The sequence below is a fragment of the Mobula birostris genome, chromosome 7, assembly GCF_030028105.1.
Source record: "Mobula birostris isolate sMobBir1 chromosome 7, sMobBir1.hap1, whole genome shotgun sequence".
NCBI classification, from domain to species: Eukaryota; Metazoa; Chordata; class Chondrichthyes; order Myliobatiformes; family Myliobatidae; genus Mobula; species Mobula birostris.
In genome coordinates this window covers 188,729,243-188,753,663 of record NC_092376.1, presented here as the reverse complement: position 1 = coordinate 188,753,663, position 24,421 = coordinate 188,729,243, and the positions used below count along the sequence as shown (strand labels likewise).

At 41.9% G+C, this 24,421-nt stretch overlaps 1 protein-coding gene across 8 annotated transcripts in view; it reads right to left on the bottom strand.

Annotated features, from left to right (window-relative positions):
- The window catches only part of arap3 (ArfGAP with RhoGAP domain, ankyrin repeat and PH domain 3), a 358,711-nt gene that overhangs the window by 164,723 nt on the left and 169,567 nt on the right, over positions 1-24,421 (bottom strand). The window lies entirely within an intron of this gene.

Here is a 24,421-nt window from a genome sequence, read left to right as displayed (position 1 = left end):
CTATGCCATTCAATCATGACTGATCCTTTATTACACTCTTAGCCCCACTCCCGGCCTTCTCCCTGTAACCTTTGATGCTATGTCCAATCAAGAGCCTATCAATCTTCACCTTAAGTACATCCAATGATCTGACCCCCACAGCTGCCTATGGTAACAAAATTCCACAAATTCATCACCCTCTGGCAAAAGAACTTTCTCTGCATTTCTGTTTTCAATGGACAACCCTTTATCCTGAGGCTGTGCTCTCTTGTCCTAGACTCCTCCATGGGAGACATCCTTTCCACATCTACACCGTCTAGGCTTTTCATCATCCGAAAGGTTTCAATAAGATTCCCCCTCTTCATTCTGAACTCCAGCAAGTACAGGCCCAGAGCCATCAATGGTTCATCATATGATAACCCTTTCATTGCCGGAATCATCCTTGTGAAACTCCCCTGAACCCTCTCCAAAGCCAGCACATTACTTCTTAGATAAGGAGCCCAAAATTGTTCACAATACTCAAAGTGAGGCCTCACCAGTGCCTTATAAAGCCTCAGCATCAAATCCTTGCTCTTATATTCTGAACCACTTGAAATGAATGCAAACGTTGCATTTGTCTTCCTCACCACCATCTCAACCTGCAGGATAACCTTAAGGGTATTATGCACAAGGCCTCCCAAGTCCTTTTGCTTCTCAGGTGTTTGGATTTTCACCCCATTTAGAAAATAGCCTGCATATTTATTTTTTCTACCAAAGTGCACAACCATGCGTTTTCCAACATTGTATTTCATTTGCCACTTCCTTGCTCATTTTCCTAATCTGTCTTTCTGCAACCTTCCTGTTTCCTCAACACTACCTGCCCCTCCACCAATCTTTGCATCATCTCAAACTTGGCAACTAAGTCATTTACTCCATCATCTAAATCATTAGTATACATCATAAAAATAGTGGGCCCAACACCAATCACTATGGAACACCATTAGTCACTGGCAGCCAAACAAAAAAGGATCCTTTTATTTCCACTCACTGCCTCATACCAATCAGCCAATGCTCTAACCATGCTAGTAACTTTCCTATAACTCCATGGGCTCTTAACTTGGCAAGCAGCCTCATGTGTGGCACCTTGTCAAAGGCCTTATGAAAATCCAAGTATACAACATCCACCATATCATCTTTATTTATCCTGCTTGTAATCCCCTCAACAGGTTTGTCAGGCAAGACCTTTCCTTGAGGAAAAAAATGCTGATTTTGTACTATCTTGTCCTGTGTCACCAAGTACTCCATCACCTCATCCTTAACAATTGACTCTAACGTCTTCCCAACCACAGAGGTCAGGCTAACTGGTCTATAATTTCCTTTCTGCTGCCTTCCTCCTTTCTTAAAGAGTGGAGTGGCATTCCAGTCCTCTGGCACCATGTCAGAGTCCAATGATATTTGAAAGATCATTTCTAATGCCACCACAATCTCTAATGCTACCTCTTTCAGAACCCTAGGGTGCAGTTCATCTGGTCTGGGTGACTACTGTACCCTTTAAGTCTTTCAGCTGTTTGAGCACCTTCTCTCTTGTAATAGTAACTGCACCCACTTCTCTTCCTTAACACACTATAACATCAGGCATACTGCTAGTGTCTTCCACAGTGAAGACTGATGCAAAACATTCTTCTAGTTCATCTACCATCTCCATGCCCCCCATTATTATTTCTCCAGCTTCATTTTCTAGAGGTCCTATATCCACGCTCATCTCTCTTTTATTTTTTATATATACTTGAAAAAGTTTTTTCTATCCAACTTTTTTATCCAAGTTTTTTCTTTGGTAGCTTGCTTTCATATTTGATCTTTCCCTCCTAATGATTCTTTTAGTTGCTCTCTGTAGGCTTTTAAAAGCTTACCAATCCTCCATTTTTGTTTTGTTGTATGTCCTCCGTTTTGCTTTTACATTAACTTTGACTTCTTTTGTCAGCTGGGGTTCTACCATTTTACCATTTGAGAATTTCTTTGTTTTTGGAATACATCTATCCTGAACTTTTCTCATTTTTCCCAGAAACTCCATAGCTGTTCTGCTGTCATCGTTGCCAGCATCTTCTTTGAATTTACTTTGGCCGGCTCCTCTCTCATACCACTGTAATTTCCTTTACTTCACTGAAATACTGTTGTGTCAAACTTTACTTTCTCCCTATCAAGTTTCAAGTTGAACTCATTTGCCATTGCCTTCTCCTGGGCACTGTATTTACAAGACGGGTGACCCCAGCCATTATCAATCCTCCTCAGAGATTGTCTGCCTGGCATCAGTGGTTGAATAACCAGGACTTGTGATATGCATCAACTGATTATATGAAAGAGTGTATACCCAGGGTGTAAATACCATGACAATTAGGTTTCTTTTTCCAGCAGCAGCACAGTACATTACAAACATCGTAAATATAGGTTATTTAAACTTCAGTTAATATAAATTATACATAATTTATATGACAAGCCAAACATCATGACTACAGTACCATTTGAAGGAAATATAGTCCAAGGTAGATGCAGGGGTACCTGGAAGGATCATTTAGAAACCTGAATGGTAGTGAGGGAGGAGGTATAACAGCACAGTTATAATACTTAGCACAGTTAAAGTGATAAATGTCTGGAGAGAGATCAGTGGGACAAGGGACTTGCGGAGAGTGTAATCCCAGAAGAAACCGGAGAGCGGAGTGGCGAAAAAAATGGTTGTACACTGTAGGTGGAGAAGGGATAGACATTATCTCAGCAGGAGAAACAAAGTACTAATATCACATGGGAGAAGAGAAGATACAAGAGCCAAGCTTTTTTGAAAAAAAGATTTTCAACAAAAACATAATGACAGGACAAGTCAAAAATTCTTTCGATAAGAAAGTTCCAATGCTCAGTCAAAGCTCAGCTCTATAGAGAAATTCTGATGGTGCAAAATAGGATGTCACACGGGGCAGATTACCATGAGGAAAACAATGTGAAAAATGTGGATTGGCATCCAGAAACTTCTATTGACAAAATGCAATTGTTCGATGTCTGGCTAAAGAAATAACAGCTGCAGAAGTACAGTAAGGAAGATGCCAACCTTCTGATTAGAGGGCTGGATATGCTTGCTAGATTCATATGAAGTGAGGTTGTGAAAATCCCACATTTTAAAATATCCCAAAAATAATAACATTGTTTTGTATTATAAAGTCAGAGGCACCCTCATCTCTCATCATTACACAACCATCTTTTGTATCGGCCTTTTTGGCCGATTTCTTGAAAACAAAGTTGCACAAAGATGCTCTGTGAAGCAGTCTAGCCTGCAGTGTGCAAGATAATTCATCAATTTTGTCACTAAAATGCATTACAAATATATCGGATCCTGTCAGTGAAGGGGCTGCCCCAGAGCCTATGCCAATAACACATTTTGCAATGCACTGTCGCACATTTTAAGCATCACTTAAATGTAGTGTTATACACTGTGATTCAGTTTATTGTTGAAGAGTGACAGAAGCTATCCAAAGCCCTGATAACCTACATTTCATCAATGCACTATAGAAAGCATTCAATACGGATGCATACAGCTTGGTACAGCAACTGCTCTACACATGCCTGCGAGAAACTGCAGATCTGTGGACACAGCTCGGCATTTCACAGAAACCAGCCTCTGTGGGCTCTGTCTATACTTCTTGCTGTTTTAGTAAAGTAGCCAGCATAACCAAAGACTCCACTCAGCCCGGACATTCTCTCTACTCTGATCTCCCATCCAGGCAGAAAATTCAAAAGCCTGAAAGCACATACCACCAGGCTGAAGGACAGCTTCCACCCTACTGTTATGAGACACTTGAATGGACCTCTTGTACGATAAGACGGACTGTTGGCCTTACAGTCAACCTTGTTATGATCTTGCACTTTATCACTTACACTGCATACATTCGATATTTTTTACACTTTATTCTGCATTGTTATTGTTTTACCTTGTTTTACTTCAATGTTCCGTCATAGAGGAGTGCAGTATAGAAACAGGCCTTTCAGCCCATCTAGCCCATGCTGAAACTATTTAAACTGCCTACTCCCATCAACTTGCACTGGGTTCATGACCCTCCATACCCCTTCCATCCATGTACCTATCCAAACTTCTCTCAAACGTTGAGTCGAGTTCACATGCACCATTTTCACTGGCAGCTCATTCCCCAGTCTCACACCCTCTGGATAAAAAAGTTTCCCGTCATGTTCCCCTTAAACTTCTCACCTTTCACTCTTATCCAATGACTTCTGGTTTTCGTCCCACCCAACCCCTGTGTAATGATTTGGTCTGTATATTGGTACATATAACAACAATAAATCAGCACTAATACCATTATTAATATCAGCTTTTGTCTGAGGGATATGCTCCAATATTGAAAATAATAATGGGCTCTCTTCAAACTTCCAGAGACCAAAAGATATTTTTCATCTAGAAGGCAAGACAGAAGCTTTGTTCAAGTAGCTAATCACAATATTCTTCAGAGAGCTATTATTACTTTGTGTATTTTCTAAGCTATGAGATAAGGGGAAACACTTGCCCAGCTTTCAAGAATGTCAAAATAAATTGTATCTCACAACAGATTATCCTGAAACTCTGAATCATAGTCCAGAAACACTAGAGATTAGAGAGAGCAAGATCTGTTCTGTCAAAGGATAGCTAAATCTTGTGTTTGTGAGGTAAGTAAGAAACACTTAGGTGATATGTTTTGCTAATTTCTGCATCTTCTATCAAATTTCTACAGCTGTACCATGAAGAGCATTCTGACTGGTTCTGATATGGAGGCTCAGTACACAGGATGGAAAGAGGCTGGGGAAGATTGTGGATGGAGTTATCTCCATCAAGGGTAGTCGCCTTCACCTTCGAGGCCAGTTTCAAAGGGCAGTCCTTCAGGAAAGGTGACATCCATCAGTAAGGGCCTTCACCATACAGGTCACGACCCTCTCCTCTTTACTACCATAGATGAGGAGATACACGAACCTGAAGATGTACATTCAACTTTTTAGGGACAGTTCTTCTCATTCACCATCAGAATTCTGAATGGTCTATGAACCCAATAACACTACCTTATAATTTTGCTCTCTTTTTGCACTATGTATTTGTTATTTATATATTATTGCAACTTAATCTTTTTTAATGTATTGTACTGTACTGTTGCCGCAAAACAAAATTCACAAGACATGTCAGAGATAATAAACCTGATGCTGATTCTAATTATGAAATTCCCTACCTGGCTGTCAGGTCCACCTATCACTACAAAGCTATTTCCCCAGGCATCTGCTACTCAGAAATCCATAGTTTTTGAGGAGTAGATGATATTATGACTAAGATTCCTAAATGTTCAATAGGTAACATTAAGTTGTCAAAATAATATTGTGATCACAGCCTTCCACACAGGCTTAAGCTTAGCAAAACACATCCATTCAGTATGCAATGGTGACCTGAGATTCTAGCTAGCTGTCAGTTTACTTCTCCTTCCATTCCCATTCTGACTCCTCCATTTTAGCTCCTGCTCCCTTTCAGCACAGCTGAAGGAACAGAATCCCATCCTCCAAGGCAACATATTGCAAACTTTACCCATTCAACACACGTTTTTTTTCAGAAATCTCCACTGACTCTTCTCCTTCAAGTTCCTTTCTAAACTAAACCATTGAGGTCATGGTGCACATTGGAAATCTTGTAGGTTTACAGGGATGGTTTTTGGCGACAGAGGGGGAGGGAGGAGTCAGGTTAGGGTTTAGATTCAGAGCCCAGGGTCTTGAGTTCAGGTCCTCATCAAGGTTATCATCCATTGTAATCATCAGGTCCTGGTTTGACATGGAAGATTAAAGCCTGAAGGTTGATCAGAAATCCAGACTGAAGTCGAAGGTCAATTGGAAGTTTAAATGTTGAGGCCCTGTGGAGAAGCTGAAGGCCTAATGTCTGCAAATCTATGAATCCACTGGAGGCTGCAGAATGAAGAAGATGGGCTGTTCTGGGGTTAGAGAACTGTGTGTGGGGAGGGGGGAGAAACTGGGCTTCTTCTGCTGTTTCCCTTTTGTTGATGATATGTTGTGTTGTGTTCTGTGTTGTCAGATCATAAGATACAGGAACAGAATTAGGACATTTTGACTCAACAAGTCTGCTCCGCCATTTTATCATAGCAGATCCAATTTGCCTCTCAGCCACAATCTCCTGCCTTCTCTCCATATCCCTTCATGCCCTGACCAGTCAAGAATCTATCAACCTCTGTCTTAAATATACATAAAGACTTGACCTCCACAGTTGTCTGCGGCAAAGAATTCTACAGATTTAGCGCCATCTGGCTAAAGAAATTCCTCCTTATCTCCATTCTAAAAGGACGCCCCTCTATTCTGAAGCTGGGTCCTTTGGTCTTAGACTCTCCCACCATAGGAAACATCCTCTCACCATTTCACCATTTGATACGTTTCACCCCTCATTCTTCTGAATTCTAGTAAGTAGAGCCCCTGAGCCATCAGGCACTTTTTAAATGACAAGCTATTCAATCCTGGAATCATTTTTGTGAACACCCTTTAAATCCTCTCCAGTTTCAGCACATCCTTTCTAAGATAAGGCATCCAAATCTGCACACAATACTCCAAGTGAGGCCTCACCAGTGCTTCATAAAGTTTCAATATTACATCCTTGCTTTTATATTCTAGTCCTCTTGAAAAGAGGACATTGCATTTGCCTTCCTCACCACAGACTCAACCTGTAAATTAGCCTTCAGGGAATCCTGCTCAAGGGCTCCCAAGTCCCTATGTGTTTCAGTTTTTTTATATTTTCTCTCCATTTAGAAAATAGTCAACCTTTTCATTCCTTCTACCAAAATGCATGACCATGTACTTCCCTACATTGTATTCTATTTGCCATTTCTTTGCCCATTCCCCTAATCTGTTTAAGTCCTACTGTAGCCTCTCTACTTCCTATCATTGCATGAACATGAAGTTCAACTCTTTGAGTGATTATGCAGAAAGTTTGAAGTTAATAACTCATCTCCTTCTACCCTAGGCTACGAACTTATCAATCACCCCTGCTATGGACCACTTACTGGAGGTCCAAGAAGCCGACTTCTACAAAGGAGGGATCTGTATGCTCCACAACCGCTGGATTAAGTGTGTAAATGTAAGAAAAATAAATGTGCTAGGTTTTCTAAAATTGACTCCTTCTACGTTAGGCCACGAACTTATGAATCACCCCTCGTATATGTACTTTGATAATAAATTTACTTCGAGTTTGACAATAACTGCTACCAAGAACCCTTTAAATATGTTTCCACAGATATATTTAAAGGAATGACTATAGCTTTCAGTACCGTTTCAAGATAACCTTCACATATCGACGGTGGGACAGCCGTTGATTTATGACCAACATGCATTTCCTTTCTATGTGAAACAGGAAGTAATGGTTTGTGAAATATGGTCCTGGCTAATTTTCTGGAATATCTGTTGGGCTGGTGATTTGAGATAAGTAAATCACCACTTTTCTTTCTTTAAACAAGCACCTATCAGTACCCAGCAGAGTTATCTGCTCCACAAAACTATTTGCTGGAGATCAGTCCATGAACCTCAATCAGGTCCTTTAACAGAAACCTCCAAATAGAAACAGACTGTTTATCCATCTAATTAATGATATCTGAGAATATAAGCTCATCAAGTATTCCAAAATCACCAAATGAACAACAGTATCATTTATTAATAATCTTTAAATTGTGCCTCGCGCAGCATTATCAGAAGCAAAATTACACCAGACTACAAAGATGATGATATTAGGTTAGGTACTAAAAGTTTGGTCAAAGACACAGATTTGGAGGGAAGAGGTAGAAATTTTGAGGATGCACATCCAGAGCTTCGAGTGTAGCAGCTGAAGTCATTACAGTTAAAGATGAGATGATTGTTATTCGACTATACATATTAATACAGCCAATGTTCCTCTGGAGCCAAGGTGTAAGACACGGTACCAACAGCTTACAGCATAATGCACACATAACACATTTATCAGAAAAAACTTGTCTTCCACCGAGTGAACACTGGAGGGCAGTAATGATGTTAAAGGCCAGTCCCCTGCACAGCATGGACTTCCAATGTGCTCTCCATGCCTCTGCTCTCTCTCAACCTGCCTCTGGCATCATCTCTACTGGGCGACTGCAATAGGTAACCCCTGCAGCACAAGAGCCTGGTCTGTGCAACAACCAAGGCCACTGTGCCCCTTTGTTGTTAGTCTCACCATTGATCCAGTGAACTGGACTTGCAGTGTTCTACACTACCAAACTCCAACAAAGTCTTGCAATCACAAGAAAAACTACCAAGCAATCTCTTGCACCATTTGTTGGACCACACACCACCTCTGCACAACAATAGTATGCAACAAGTCCAGCTCCACTGCTGGGATAGACTTGCAGTACTTGATGTCCTTAATACCTAGCAGAGTCTTGTGATAATAAACAAGATGTAAAGGATAAACAATTACACCTTCTTTTGAAGCCAGAGAGGCCGCTGCAAATTAGCGTGCTGCCATTTTTGCTGGATACATGGCTTTAACCGAACCTATTAACTATCCTGTGTTCCCCATCCCCACCAAGTTCCAACCTTGCAGAATGGTTTTATTGCAATAACTAAGCATCATGCGATAGGACATCGGATAGACAACCCCTTAGGAGAGCATCATATTCAATTCGAGTGATTGTTCTACTACAGATCTGCTTCAATCATCATGCACGTTGACACAAAGGGAATATTGCTGTACCTCCTTGTTCACTGTGATACATACGCTTTGTATCTGCTTGGACTACTGTAAAAAAAAAATCAGTGCGAAGTGCAGCGCAAAGTCACTTTTGATGCCAGATGTGCTTGAACAAATGAATCATGTACACCATTTGAAATATGTTAATGTTTAAATATATAATATATATTCCAACAAAAATAATGTTGTCACCTGCCATTTGCATGTTTACATGATTATTAAAATATTAGAACAAACTCTGTATCACAGAGCAGTACAGTACAAGAAAAGGCCCTTCGGCCCACAATGTTGTGCTGAACCAATTAAATTAGTAATCAAATGTCTAACACTTATTCTCTTCTGCCTGCACAATGTCTAAATCCTTCCATTCTCTTCATTTTCTTGTACCTATAAAAATGTCTCTTCAAAGTCCCTAATGTTTCTGCCTCTAACCATCACGTTGGACAGTGCATTGTAGGCTCCCACCAATCTCCTCCCCTCACATCTCCTTTGAAGTTACCCTCCTCACCTTAAATGCATGACTTCTGCAATTAAAATTGTAATTAAAGGATATTTATATGTATAATGACACAGGAGGACGTAATTAATATCAGCATCCAGGGGCCTGATAAAAGTTCTCGGCCCAAAATGTTGACTCTTGTGGATTGTGGATTGGGCTCTGTAGTTCACATTATGATGGTTTTCTATTTTCTGGTTGCTCCCTTTCTAGTTGCTACCTCGGGCAATTTTGAATCAGGGCGGCCTGCAGGTAACCAACACTGAACTGATTGGACTCGTTTGATTTGGTGTCCTCTTCATCTACTTTTTGTTGCCGTTTGCGCGATTTGTTTTTTTTTGTGTGTGTGGTGGGGCATTGATGTTTTTCTTTAAATGGGTTCCATGGTTTTTCTATGTTTCGTTGCTGCCTGCAGGAAGATGAATCTCAGGGCTGAATACTGGATACATACGATGGCAATAAATGTCCTTTCAATACTTGAATCTTTATTTCCCTCCATAAACGTTGGCTTATGTACTGAGTTACTCATTATTTTGTGTGTGTGATGCTCAATCCCAACTGTCTCATTCCCTGTAACCCCTACAACTCACACTTACCCATCATTACACTTTGATTATTTTTGCTACACACTAAGTTGTAAATCATGGAAGCCAATTAACTTACCAGTGCACCTTTGGGATACACAAGGAAAGTGGAGCACCCATAATTAGCACAGAACAAAAGATGTTTCACGTCAAAGATGCCTTGTTAGAAGAAAGCATTGACCTGAAACATTAACTCCATTTCCTTTTCCAGAGATGCTTACCAAGCTGCAGGGCGCTTCCTGTATTTTTGGTTTTGCTTATAACCCATCAGTCTATTTTAGATATCTGCAATGCCTCCATGACAGATGCAATATAAGTGTCCACCAGTAGCAGTTTCTTACCCAGTAGCATTGGCTACAATGTGTGTTACCTGGCAAAGACCTGTTGCCCCTGTTAAATATTCAAATTTCAAAAAAGTTCAAGTTCAAAGTAAGTTTATTATCAGATATGTATCAGTTATCTCATGCTCCACTGACCCATTGCCAATTTGCTAGCCTCTTATCCCTTCAATAATCATTTGCACAATGTTGCCAGAAAAAAAACCTCCGAGCCTCCATGAGTAAATCAACTTTGCTTCAACTTGCTGGCACATCTGGATTAATGAATAGTAAGACAACGAGTGAGACACTGTGAAGGAACAAGGGCTCTGCCGCCTTCTGGTAAATAGGTGGGATGAAGACCAAGAAAGTTCAATGTTCAAAGTTCAAATTAACTTTATTATCAAAGTACCTATATGTCTCCAGATACTATTCTGAGACTTATTTTCTTGCAGGCATTCATGGTACAACAAAGAACTGCAATAGAGTCAATGAAATTCCAACAAAAAACCAATCTGCAAAAAAAGAAAATGAAATCCTGATCCATCAAATCTCGCACACTCTTACTATGGAATATCTCATTGGCACATTGACTAATTGGCACATTGCACTCAAACCTGCTGATGACAACAGCATTAAAGGCAAATTTGCCCAAAAGACTCATTTTTCAACTTTGCAAGACAAGTTGACATAAAGATTTCTTTTATTGTTTCTGTGTGTGGGAATAGAAATTTCTGGAATCATTGTCTGGTATGGAGTCACTGCATAACTTTAGAAGGAGCTGAAGAGGGCTGGAAACCCAGTCAGCTCCATCAAGGGCACTAGTCTCCCCAACAGCAAGGACAACTTCCAATGACGAAGACTCAAAAAGATGGCATCCATCCTTAAGGACATCCACTGTCCAGGCCATGCCCTTCCCTCATTTTTCCGTCAAAGAGGAGATACAAGTGCATGAAGATCCACATCAACATTTAGGAACAGCTTCTTCCCCTTTGCCATCAGATTCTTGAACATACAATGAACCCATGAAGACTACCTCGCTATTTTTTGCTTTACAGATTTAAATATTTATATGTATTACTTAGCTTAATTTATAGTATATTTTATGACATACTACCTGTACTTAAAATTAGTGACCATGTTTCTGGTCTTCTGCTGCTATAGCCCATCCACTTCAAAATTCAATCTGTTGTGCATTCAGAAATGCTCTTCTGCACACCACTGTTATAAAACATGAGTATTTGAGTTACTGTTGCCTTCCTGTCAGCTTGAACCAGTCTGGCCATTCTCTGCTGACCATCTCATTAAAAAGACCGTGCAGAACTATCCCTCACTGGATGGTTTTTGCATTTTGTACTGTTGGCAGTAAACTCTAGACTGTAGTGTGTGAAAATCCCAGGAGATCAGCAGTTTCTGAGATATGCAAATCATCCCATCTGGCACCAAGAATCATTCCATGATAAAAGTCACTTAGATCACATTTCTTCCACATTCTGATATTGGGCCTGAACAACAACTGAACCTCTTGATCATGTCTGTGTGCATTTATGCATTGAGCTGCTGCTACATGATTGGGTAATTATATATTTGCATTAACGAGGTGTATAGGTGTACCGAATAAAGAGACTGAGTGTATGTGCAAGACAGGTATATTCCAAAAAAAAAGAAATTTTCGAATGGAAAAAGGATGCAACCGTGGTTGACGAGAGAAGTCAAAGCCAAAGTTAAAGCAAAGGAGAGGGCATACAAGGAAGCAAAAATTAGTGGGAAGACAGAGGACTGGGAAGTTTTTAACAGCTTACGAAAGGAAACTAAGAAGATCATTAAGAGGGAAAAGATTAACTATGAAAGGAAGTTAGGAGATAATATCATTTCAAAGAGGATACTAAAAGCTTTTTCAAGAATATAAAGAGTAAAAGACAGGTGAGAGTAGATATAGGACCGATAGAAAATGATGCTGGAGAAATTGTAATGGCAGATAAGGAGATGGCGGAGGAACTGAACGAATATTTTGCATCAGTCTTCACTGAGGAAGACATCAGCAGTATATCGGACACTCAAGGGTGGCAGAAAAGAGAAGTTTGCGCAGTCACAATTATGACAGAGAAAGTACTCAGGAAGCTGAATAGTCTAAAGGTAGATAAATCTCCCGGACCAGATGGAATGCACCCTCGTGTTCTAAAGGAAGTAGCTGTGGAGATTGAGGAGGCATTAGCGATGATCTTTCAAAAGTCGATAGATTCAGGAATGGTTCCGGAGGACTGGAAGATTGCAAATGTCACTCTGCTATTTAAGAAGGGGGCAAGGAAGCAAAAGGGAAATTATAGACCTGTTAGCTTGACATCGGTGTTTGGGAAGTTGTTGGAGTCGATTGTCAAGGATGAGGTTACAGAGTACCTGGAGGCATATGACAAGATAGGCAGAAGTCAGCATGGATTCCTTAAAGGAAAATTCTGCCTGACAAACCTATTACAATTTTTTGAGGAAATTACAAGTAGGCTAGACAAGGGAGATGCAGTGGATGTTGTTAGGGGTCTAGATGGTTTAGAGTTTGTAAAATGTGTTCAGGAAAGATTTCTAAATCAATAAATAGAGGGACCAACTAGAGGGGATGCAATATTGGATCTCCTGTTAGGAAACGAGTTAGGACAAGTGACAGAAGTCTGTGTAGGGGAGCACTTTGGTTCCAGTGATCATAACACCATTAGTTTCAACTTGATCATGGACAAGGATAGATCTGGTCCTAGGGTTAAGGTTCTTAACTGGAAGAAGGCCAAATCTGAAGAAATGAGAAAGGATCTAAAAAGCGTGGATTGGGACAGGTTGTTCTCTGGCAAAGATGTGATTGGTAGGTGGGAAGCCTTCAAAGGGGAAATTTTGAGAGTGCAGAGTTTGTATGTTCCTGTCAGGATTAAAGGCAAATTAAATAGGAATAAGGAACCTTGGTTCTCAAGGGATATTGCAACTCTGATAAAGAAGAAGAGGGAGTTGTATGAAATGTATAGGAAACAGGGGGTAAATCAGGTGCTTGAGGAGTATAAGAAGTGCAAGAAAATACTTAAGAAAGAAATCAGGAGGGCAAAAAGAAGACATGAGGTTGCCTTGGCAGTCAAAGTGAAGGATAATCCAAAGAGCTTTTACAAGTATATTAAGAGCAAAAGGATTGTAAGGGATAAAATTGGTCCTCTTGAAGATCAGAGTGGTCGGCTATATGCAGAACCGAAGGAAATGGGGGAGATCTTAAATAGGTTTTTTGCATCTGTATTTACAAAGGAAACTGGCATGAAGTCTATGGAATTAGGGGAAACAAGTAGTCAGATCATGGAAACTGTACAAATCGAAAAGGAGGAAGTCCTTGCTGTCTTGAGGAAAATTAAAGTGGATAAATCCCTGGGACCTGACAGGGTGTTCCCTCAGATCTTGAAGGAGACTAGTGTTGAAATTGCAGGGGCCCTGGCAGAAATATTTAAAATGTCGCTGTCTACAGGTGAGGTGCCGGAGGATTGGAGAGTGGCTCATGTTGTTCCGTTGTTTAAAAAAGGATCGAAAAGTAATCCGGGAAATTATAGGCCGGTAAGTTTAATGTCGGTAGTAGGTAAGTTATTGGAGGGAGTACTAACAGACAGAACCTACAAGCATTTGGATAGACAGGGGCTTATTAGGGAGAGTCAACATGGCTTTGTGTGTGGTAGGTCATGTTTGACCAATCTATTGGAGTTTTTCGAGGAGGTTACCAGGAAAGTGGATGAAGGGAAGGCAGTGGATGTTGTCTACATGGACTTCAGTAAGGCCTTTGACAAGGTCCCGCATGGGAGGATAGTTAGGAAAATTTAGTCGCTAGGTATACATGGAGAGGTGGTAAATTGGATCAGACATTGGCTCAATGGAAGAAGCCAAAGAGTGGTAGTAGAGAATTGCTTCTCCGAATGGAGGCCTGTGACTAGTGGTGTGCCACAGGGATCAGTGCTGGGTCCATTGTTATTTGTCATCTATATCAATGATCTGGATGATAATGTGGTAAATTGGATTAGCAAATTTGCTGATGATACAAAGATTGGAGGTGTAGTAGACAGCGAGGAAGGTTTTCAGAGCCTGCAGAGGGACTTGGACCAGCTGGAAAAATGGGCTGAAAAATGGCAGATGGAGTTTAATGCAGACAAGTGTGAGGTATTGCACGTTGGAAAGACAAACCAAGGTAGAACATATAGGGGTAATGGTAAGGCACTGAGGAGTGCAGTGGAACAGAGGGATCTGGGAATACAGATACAAAATTCCCTAAAAGTGGCGTCACAGGTAGATAGGGTCGTAAAGAGAGCTTTTGGTACATTGGCCTTTATTAATCAAAGTATTGAGTATAAGAGCTGGAATGTTATGATGAGGTTGTATAAGGCATTTGTGAGGCCGAATGTGGAGTATTGTGTTCAGTTTTGGTCACCAAATTACAGGAAGGATATAAATAAGGTTGAAAGGGTGCAGAGAAGGTTTACAAGGATGTTGCTGGGACTTGAGAAACTCAGTTACAGAGAAAGGTTGAATAAGTTAGGACTTTATTCCCTGGAGCGTAGAAGAATGAGGGAAGATTTGATAGAGGTATATAAAATTATGATGGGTATAGATAGAGTGAATGCAAGCAGACTTTTTCCACTGAGGCAAGGGGAGAAAAAAACCAGGGGACATGGGTTAAGGGTGAGGGGGGAAAAGTTTAAAGGGAACATTAGGGGGGGCTTCTTCACACAGAGAGTGGTGGGAGTATGGAATGAGCTGCCAGACGAGGTGGTAAATGCGGGTTCTTTTTTAACATTTAAGAATAAATTGGACAGATACATGGATGGGAGGTGTATGGAGGAATATGGTCCGTGTGCAGGTCAGTGGGACTAGGCAGAAAATGGTTCGGCACAGCCAAGAAGGGCCAAAAGGCCTGTTTCTGTGCTATAGTTTCTATGGTTCTATGGTATGGTCATGATCTCTCAGATATACACCTCAGAAGATTTTTACCACCACTCACAACCTTTCTATCAGCAGATTTGCTTAAACGTTCAACATCATTTATTTTCACCCCAGCCACACTGTCAGCTCTGGCACTCTGGTTCCCATCCCCCTGCAAATCTAGTTTAAAGCCTCCCCAATAGCACTAACAAACCTCCCTGAAAGGATATTGGTCCCCCTGTGGTTCAAGTGTAACCCGTCTCTCTTGTACAGGTCCCACCCGCCCCAGAAGAGGTCCCAATGATCCTGAAATCTGAAATCCTGCTCCCTACACCAGTTCCTCAGCCACTTGTTCCTCCTCCAGAGCATCCTATTCCTACTCTCACTGGCACCTAGCACAGGTAGCAATCCTGAGATTACCATCCTTGAGGTCCTGCTTTTCAACTTCCTACCAAGCTCTCTATACTCCCTGTCCAGGACCTCTTCACTCTTCCTTGCTATGTCATTGGTACCGATGTGCACCACATCTGGCTGGTCACCCTCCCACTTCAGAATGTCATGCAATCGATCAGAGGCATCCTTGACCCTGGCACCTAGGAGGCAACAAACCATCCTGGATTCTCTGTCACGACCACAGAACCTTCTATTTGCACCTCTAACTATCGAGTCCCCTATCACTACTGCTCTCCTCTTTCTCCCCCCTCCCTTCTGCACTGCAGAGCCAGACTCAGTGCCAGAGATCCGGCTACTGCAGCTAGTCCCAGGAACTTGAAACAGCTCACTCTCTGCACTTCTGATCCCTCTATGAGGATTGGTATGTGTTCCTTCGCCTTACCCTTCCTGAAGTCAACATTCAGCTCTTTCGTCTTACTGAAGTTGAGTGCCAGGTTGTTGCTGTGGCACCACTCCACTAGTTGGCATTCTTCTTGTTCGTCCATCGTCGACGTCGATGAAGACCTCGACACCATTATTGATGGTGTTGAGACTAGCGCGTGACTTGGATTTAAGTGAGGGAGAGTTGTGCAGCGTCAGCCTCACTCTCTCTTCCCAATTTCCATCTGGATCCAGTGGCAAGACGGAGTCGAGACAGCTGGAGATGGGACTAGGCGCAGTGGATGACCAGGATGTCTTCTGTGTCTTGTCCTGCTCTACACGTTTCACGACGCTTTCAGAGACCGCCTTCTTGACCGTTGGACCTTCCATTGGTCTCGTCCACTCAATCCGCCGGAGTCTGTCTTCACATGCTGGGATAGACAACTCCCTATCTCACCGAGGGTTTGAGACCCGTCGGCTACCCTCACCTGGTTTAGCCGGCTTGTCGAAGCCGTTGCCCGGGGTGTGGCCGCTGTCGCATGCAAACAGCTACGGGGAGCCACAGGTGAGAGCTGAGTGCCAGGTGGGGACCAAAGGTGGACTAACCGCCTTGAAAAGTTCGCGACATGTTCCCCCACCAGAGGCGCTACCCCTCCCTGACACCCCATATCTCCCTCCTGTATGCCCTCTCATCACCACCTGAGATTCTACCAACAATGATTGTATTGTCAGCAAATTTGTAGATGGTATTTGAGCTGTGCCTAGCCACACAATCATGTGTATATAGAGAGTAGAGCAGTGGGCTACGCACACACCCCTGAGGTGTAACAGTGTTGATCATCAGCGAGGAGGATATGTTATCATCAATCCGCACAGATTGTGGTCTTCCAGTTAGGAAGTCGAGGATCCAGTTGCAGAGAGAGGTACAGAGGTCCAGGTTGTATAACTTCTCAATCAGGATTGTAGGAATGATGGTATTAAATGCTGAGCTATAGTCGATGAACAGTATCCTGACATGCGTGTTTGTGATGTCAAGGTGGTCTAAAGCTGTGTGGAGAGCCATTGAGATTGCGTCTGCCATTGACCTATTTGTGCCGATAGGCAAATTGCAATTGATCCAGGTCCTTGCTGAGGCAGGAGTTCAGTCTAGTCATACCAACCTCTCAAAGCATTTCATCACTGTCGATGTGAGTGGTACTGGGTGATAGTCTTTAAGGGAGCGCACATTATTCTTAGGCACTGGTATAATTGTTGCCTTTTTGAAACAAGTGGGAAGTTCTGCCTGTAGCAGTGAGAGGTTGAAAATGTTCTTGAATACTCCCACTATTTAGTTGTCACAGGTTTTTAGAGCCTTACCAGGGACTCCATCTGGACCTTCCACCTTGCGTGAGTTCACTCTCTTTAAAGACAGCCTAACATCAGCCTCTAAGACAGAGATCACAGGCTCATCAGGTGCGGCAGGGATCTTCACAGCTGTAATAGTGTTCTCCCTTTCAAAGCTGGCATAGAAGGCATTGAGTTCATCTGGTAGTGTAGCATTACTGCCATTCATGCTATTGGATTTCACTTTGTAGGAAGTAATGTCCTGCAAACCCTGCCGTGCATGCGATGTCACCTCCAGTCTCATTCAAAATGATCTCTTCACCCTTGAAATAGCCCTCTGCAAATCATACTTGGTTTTCTGGTATAGGCCTGGATCGCCGGACTGAACGCCACAGATCTAGCCTTCAGCAGATGACATATGTCCTGGTTCATCCACAGCCTTTGGTTTGGGAATGTACAGTAAGTCTTTGTAGGCACACATTCATCCACACAGGTTTTACTGAAGTTGGTAACAACTTCCCCACAATCTCAGGATGAGCCAGAGGTTTGTTCATTCCTGAGATCTCACAGTCAGAGGCCTCTCAGCTCCACCCCTCCATCTGCTCAACAAATTGCCTCCTACAATCTGACCCACCCATACCCTCCTTCCAAAACTACTGTTGCCAAGGAAATTACACAGAAAACTGCAGAGGCCTGTGTCATTTTCTTGCAAAAATCAATGGTTAAAGGTAGATAACTTCAAATGTTTGAAGCAGGTTGCAGAGATAAACCCAGCAACCACAAGCTAGTCGGTTTAACTGTGGTGGTGGGGAACACTCTGCAAACACCCTAATGACAGAGAAAGGGTTCGTTACTGCCGAAAATTCCAGTGGGGACTTGTTGAGGCAAATTATATCTTGGGACAACTGAATAATATTTAAGAGTTTGCAGAGGATAAGTATGTTAACATGTTTTATAAGCTCTTCAAACGGTATTAGATAATTTCAGGGAAGATTTGGAAAATTTGGAAAACAGACAATCTGTTTCCCTTATTGAAAAAGAAAAGGAAAAAGGTAAGGAAGTTTGGGCCTAAAAGTATAGCACCTATTGCAGGCAAGATGTTGAACTAAATATTCAGAGGAGTTAGAACTCATAATTTAGCAAAACTGAATATAATTGAGCCTATTCAACATGGTTATGTGAAAGGAAAATTAAATTTTAAGACTACTGAATGGTCCCTTAGTACAATATGATGGACTTGACCTCAGAATCTATATTATTATGGCCTTACATCTTATTAACTCCCTGCACTGCACTTTCTCTGGCTGAGGAATAACTATTGTTCACAACTCTGGGAGAACTACTCTTGACATCTTCCTGTGCTGATATAGGATCCTCCAGATCCAGCTGAGAGGTTATTTGGGGTCTCACACAGCACACACTCTCCTGGAATTGCATTGGAGAATTGGCTGTTCCTAAGTGTTCAGAACACTGGAGTGGGACTTGAACAAATAAAACTGGATGTGGAGAGGGTGCTTCCTCAACTGGAGGAGTCTAGGACCAGAGGGCTCAGGCTGAGAATTGAGGGACATCCATTTAGAACAGAGATGAGGAGGAATTTCTTTCGCTAGAGGGAGAGGGAGGTAACTCTGTGTGTAGGGTTCTCAGTAATATTAACTATTAACTGCTAAATATAAAATTGCTTCTCTGAAGCGTTATAATGAAATGGTTTCTTTATAATGTTAAACATGAGGTAATGTTCTCTGTAGCTGAAATGTTTGGGTTATAGTCATAGATAACTGAGGAACTAACCAATGGAAGCTATGTTATTCTATCTGTATGTGTGGGAACCTGAGTCAGTGCATGGGTTTTACGGGAACAGCACTGAAGAGGAAGGACGTGCTGGATGTGCTCTGGTCGACCACCGTGGTTGGTCCCAGGCGGCGGGTCGAGGAGGCCGGAGGAGATCGAATGGTGGAAAGAAGACCCCGTTAATTGAGCTCCAATGGTTGTGCACAAAATGGTTGAACTCTTATAAGTTTGGCGCCTTTTACTTTCCTTTTATATTGTATCTCTATTAATTACATAGTTCCAGTAAGACTTACAAAGTGTAATCTGTAAATCGTACATTGTGTGCTGTCTGATATTTGATGTGTGCGTTTATACCAGGGTGCATTACACAGCAACTATGCAAACGTGAGACATGGTTTGGCGGGCGGACAGGGTCTTTGCTAGACAAATACAAGCTGATAGCCCTGAGCATTACATGTGGTATTCATCACCACAGCTGGCTGTAGAGGCCAGGTTATTGGGTATTTTTAAGTGAAGGTTGATATATTCTTGATTAGCAAGGGTGAGAAAGGGTGTGGGGAAAAGGCAGGAGAATGGGTTGAGAGGGGTAATAAATCAGCTACGCAGATACGGTGGAGCAGATGCGGACTAATTCTATGGTTGTATGGCCTCTTTAAATAATTCATCATTGTACTTTACTTCCTTCCCTCCCAAAAATGCTTCCGTTATATTGAGTTAAATGTCCCATGTTTTATCATTTTTGTTCTTACACAAACGCGAAGAAAATAAGAAGTTGAACCATTGTGTACTGTTGTAACCAAAACCATTTAATCTACTTCCTTTTTACAAGTAGTTACAATTGTCTCTTCAGCTGGTAGCCTGAACGAAATTGGCAGTAAAATAGTTCTCACAAAGTATTAATTTCAAGCATCCAATTCCTTCTAGCTGGCTGCAAGGTTGGATACCTGGTCATAGAGATTAAAAATAAATGGTGTTTTTAAAGTGTAAAATCTCTACGGAGAATGAATTACATTGAAGGGGAAGTGCCACTTAAAACAAGCGATGAAGTACTGTAGATGGAAGTCTGATATTGAGCCATTCAACACTATCATATCAAGTTTTAGTACCTTCTGTCTTCTTTCTCCTCCCTTCCCTTTTGTACTTTTTGACCTAAGCAGGGTTATAGCGTAGGAAAGGTGAAGGGCTGCAGAGGAAGGAATTTGATAGGAGGGAAGAGTAGACCACAAGAGAAAGAGAAAGAGGAAGGGACACAGGGGGAGGTGAAAGACAGCTCAGAAGAGATAAGAGGCCAGAGTGGGGAATAGAAGAGGAGAGGAGGAGGGAATTTTCTTTTACCATAAGGAGAAATTGATATTCATGTCATCAGGTTGGAGGCTAACCAGACAGAATATAAGGTAAACACGAGGAATTCTGCAGATGCTGGAAATTCAGCTACACACATCAAAGTTGCTGGTGAATGCAGCAGGCCAGGCAGCATCTATAGGAAGAGGTACAGTCGACGTTTCGGGCTGAGACCCTTCGTCAGGACTAACTGAAGGAAGAGCTAGTAAGAGATTTGAAAGTGGGAGGGGGAGGGGAGATCCAGAATGATAGGAGAAGACAGGAAGGGGAGGGATGGAGCCAAGAGCTGGACAGGTGATTGGCAAAGGGGATATGAGAGAATCATGGGACAGGAGGCCCAGGGAGAAAGACAAGGGGGAGAGAACCCAGAGGATGGGCAAGGGGTATAGTCGGAGGGACAGAGGGAGAAAAAGGAGAGAGAGAGAAAAAGAATGTGTGTATATAAATAAATAACGGAAGGGGTACGAAGGGGAGGTGGGGCATTAGCGGAAGTTAGAGAAGGCAATGTTCATGCCATCAGGTTGGAGGCTACCCAGATGAAATAAAGGTGTTGTTCCTCCAACCTGAGTGTGGCTTCATTTTTACAGTAGAGGAGGCTGTGGATAGACATATCAGAATGGGAATGGGACGTGGAATTAAAATGTGTGGCCACTGGGAGATCCTGCTTTCTCTGGCGTACAGAGCGTAGGTGTTCAGCAAAACAATCTCCCAGTCTGCGTCGGGGCTCGCCAATATATAGAAGGCCACATTGGGAGCTCGCCAATATACAATATATAATACAGAATATAAGGTGTTGCTCCTCATCATGGCAAAAGCGAAGGCCATGAACCAACATGTCAGACAGCTGATCTATCAGATCCCAAGATACGTTTGATGATACATAATTGATCTTGGGCCAGGGAGTATTCCATTTGATGTAACAGTGAAATGCAAGAACAGATATCCAGACTGGAATTGTAAAAATCCATCTTCAGTCTCTACGTTAAATGACACCTCAAGTTGTCCATGCTTCTCAGTACTCATCGGTCCAAATGACAAGTCAAATCATGTTTATGGAAGAGGAGTTAGATAGCAGAAAAAAAAGAACAAATAAAATTTTGTTAAGGATGAGTGCATCTTCACGTTCAACCTTCACAAAACACCTGTATACAATCCAGTTACCACACTTTAGGAAGGATGTTGGAGGGCTTTGAGAAGAAGCAGAAAAAGTTGACTAGAAATGTTGCAGGATTACATCAGACAAGCTGGAGTTTGTATCAGAGCAAAGAAGACCTTACAGAGATTTGACAGAGGTTAATGATCACAAAGTGTTAAGAGAGATAAAACTGTACCCATTCAGTCATTGTTGAAGAGCCCAGGTACCCTAACTAAAGGGATGAGCAAAAGATACAGGTGGGAAGCAAGGAAACACTTTATTTGTTTTACACAGTGACTAGTTAGGAGTAGGAATCAGAATCAGTTTTATTCTCATGGACATATGATGTGAAATTTGTTGTTTTGGGAAAGGTAAAAAATAAACTTGCACTCATCCTTAACAAAATTTTGTTAGCTATTTTTTCTGCTGTCTACTTTGCCTTACATATATATACTTCGACCTGTCATTTGGATTGATGACCACTGAGATGCAGGCACAACGAGGTGTCCTGTAGCACAGTGACCATAGATAGATTCTTCAAAGACATGGAAGTTACAATAAAGAAATAAAAAGTGCAAAAGGGAAATAACAAGGTGGTGTTCATGGGTTCATGGACCATTCAAAAATCTGATGGAGCTTGCCACACAAGGAGGTTCCAGAAATGAAATTGAAGGTTCAAAATGAAATGGGATAGGCATTAAGAGAAAATAATTTTATAGCAGGAAAGTTAATTGGAATAGTGATTGGTCTAAGATGGCACTAGTGAGACACAGCAATGCTTTACTTGCAGCAAACAAATCTACTAACTGCTCTATTAAGCACACTTTTCTGGACACCGATCACCGCAATGTAACTTCACTTTTGGAGATGTGCTTTTAACCTCTTGTCCAATCTTGTATTTTTGTGGTGGTGTGGGAGTTCGGTTAACTAGAGTTTCAAAGGTGTAATACAGTGGCATGTTTAGTATGGGCCAAATCGAAGTGGCAGGACCCAGGTCTGAGAGTGAGGACGATCCAATGTTTGGCTGATATGTGTTCCAGGTCAGATTGAAAAGGTCGGGTACGGGCTAAATTGAGGCAGCGGAACTTAAGCCCAAATGCGAGGAATGAACTAGTGTCTGGTCAGTGCTGGAGCAGACTTGGGGTTGAATTGAGCTGGCAGAGCCTGGGCCTGTGAGTGAGGAACAAGCTGATGTTTGGCCAATTTAAGCACAGGACCAAATTGAAAGATCGGGGTGATGGGGCTAGAGGCGAGGGATAGATCAGTGTTCAGCTCACTGCTCCACAAGATTTACTCATCTCTGCGCTGAACCGAGACTGCAACCTGGATTGGCTGCAATAATGAACTGGTTTTGTGGCTGTGGACTCATTTTCATGAACTTTAGTTGCGAGTGCTGTTTGTTTACTCATTATTTGCGCGATTTGTTCTTTTTTTCACACATTGGGTGCTTGATGGTCTTTTTAATTCTCTTGGGTTTCTTTGTTGTTGTGGTGCCTGTAACAAGACGAATTTCAAGGTTGTACATTGAACACATATTTTGATAACAAACGTACTTTGAACTTTGACTCATTGCTCTATGGATAGCTCATCACTGCAGGATGAGTTAAACTGTCTCCTACGTTAGGATTGCAGGAATTTTTTACTTTCAAAGAAAATAACTGGAAGAATTCACAACTCATTCCAGGACAATACCCTTACATTTGAGCATTGATTCAAAATAATAAGTTCACATTTCAGAGTGCAAACATTTGTCTTTTTTTAAGCTTTTTTGTTATTTGCAGCAACTGTGCTTCCCAGACAGGGGACTCCAATGAGACTGTCCAGAGTGATCTGACATTCAGCTGAACCACGCACTTTATTGGTGAGACAGCTTCACGGAATTGTTCCTCAGATCATGATTCCCCTTGCCAAATGTGAAATAATTCATTATGGAATGTCAAATAGAGGTAGGACGTACACAGTAAATGGTAGGGTGCTAAGCAACATTGATGGAGAGACCCGGGGATGCAACAAGAAAGATCCCTGAAAGTGGCAACACAGATAGATAGTGTGGTGAAGAAAGCGTATAGAGTACAGTGTAAAAGCCTTTGGCACATATATATAGGTAGGGAGCTGTCTTTATCAACGTGGAGTAGAGCCCTGGTTTGTAAATCTGGTGGGTGCAAAGGATGTTGGGAATGGCGAGGGTAGAACACAGTGCAAAGCGTTTGAGACAAGTGGCAGAGAAAGACTGCTAAGGGCACGGATGGTTATGGTGCAGCCACACCCAGCACTCAGACACCAGGCAAGGTCATCTGATTCCAAACAATTGGCTTATTGATCATTACAGAATGTCTCTCTGGTGCTTCCTGCTCCCTCTCCTCACACTTCCCCTTTTCCCAACCACGATTCCCCTCTCTCTGCCCCCTTCCCACTCTCAGTCCACAACAGAGACTCAGATCAGAATCACTCACATATGTCATGAAATTTGCTTTATACAACGACAGCAGTACAGTGCATACATAAAATTAATACAGTACTATGAAAAAGGTACCTCAGCTATATATGTGCTAGAATTTTGTACAGTTCTGTAGCATGCATACCTTTATACCTTTATAGATTGAGGCATTGAATATGAGCATTGGTATGATATGGTCTAGTTTTACAAAGTACAGGTCGGGCAGCACTTGGAGTATTAGGTACACATCTAGTTGCAAAACTATGGGGACATAATTATGTTACATAGAGTGTAGTGGAGACTCACCAAGATGTTGCCTGGACTTTAGTTATGGGGAGAGATTAGATAAGCTCATTAGGTTTTCCATGAAACGTAGGATCGCTGAGGAGTGGCCTCATTCAGGTATATATAATTATAAAAGGAGATTGGTGTGGGGCATATATGGTGTCGGTTGCGTATTTAACATTTCAGTAATATTTGAGGAATATTGTAAGTATATTGTTTGATTAAGCATCCTTTGTTTAAATCATTCATTA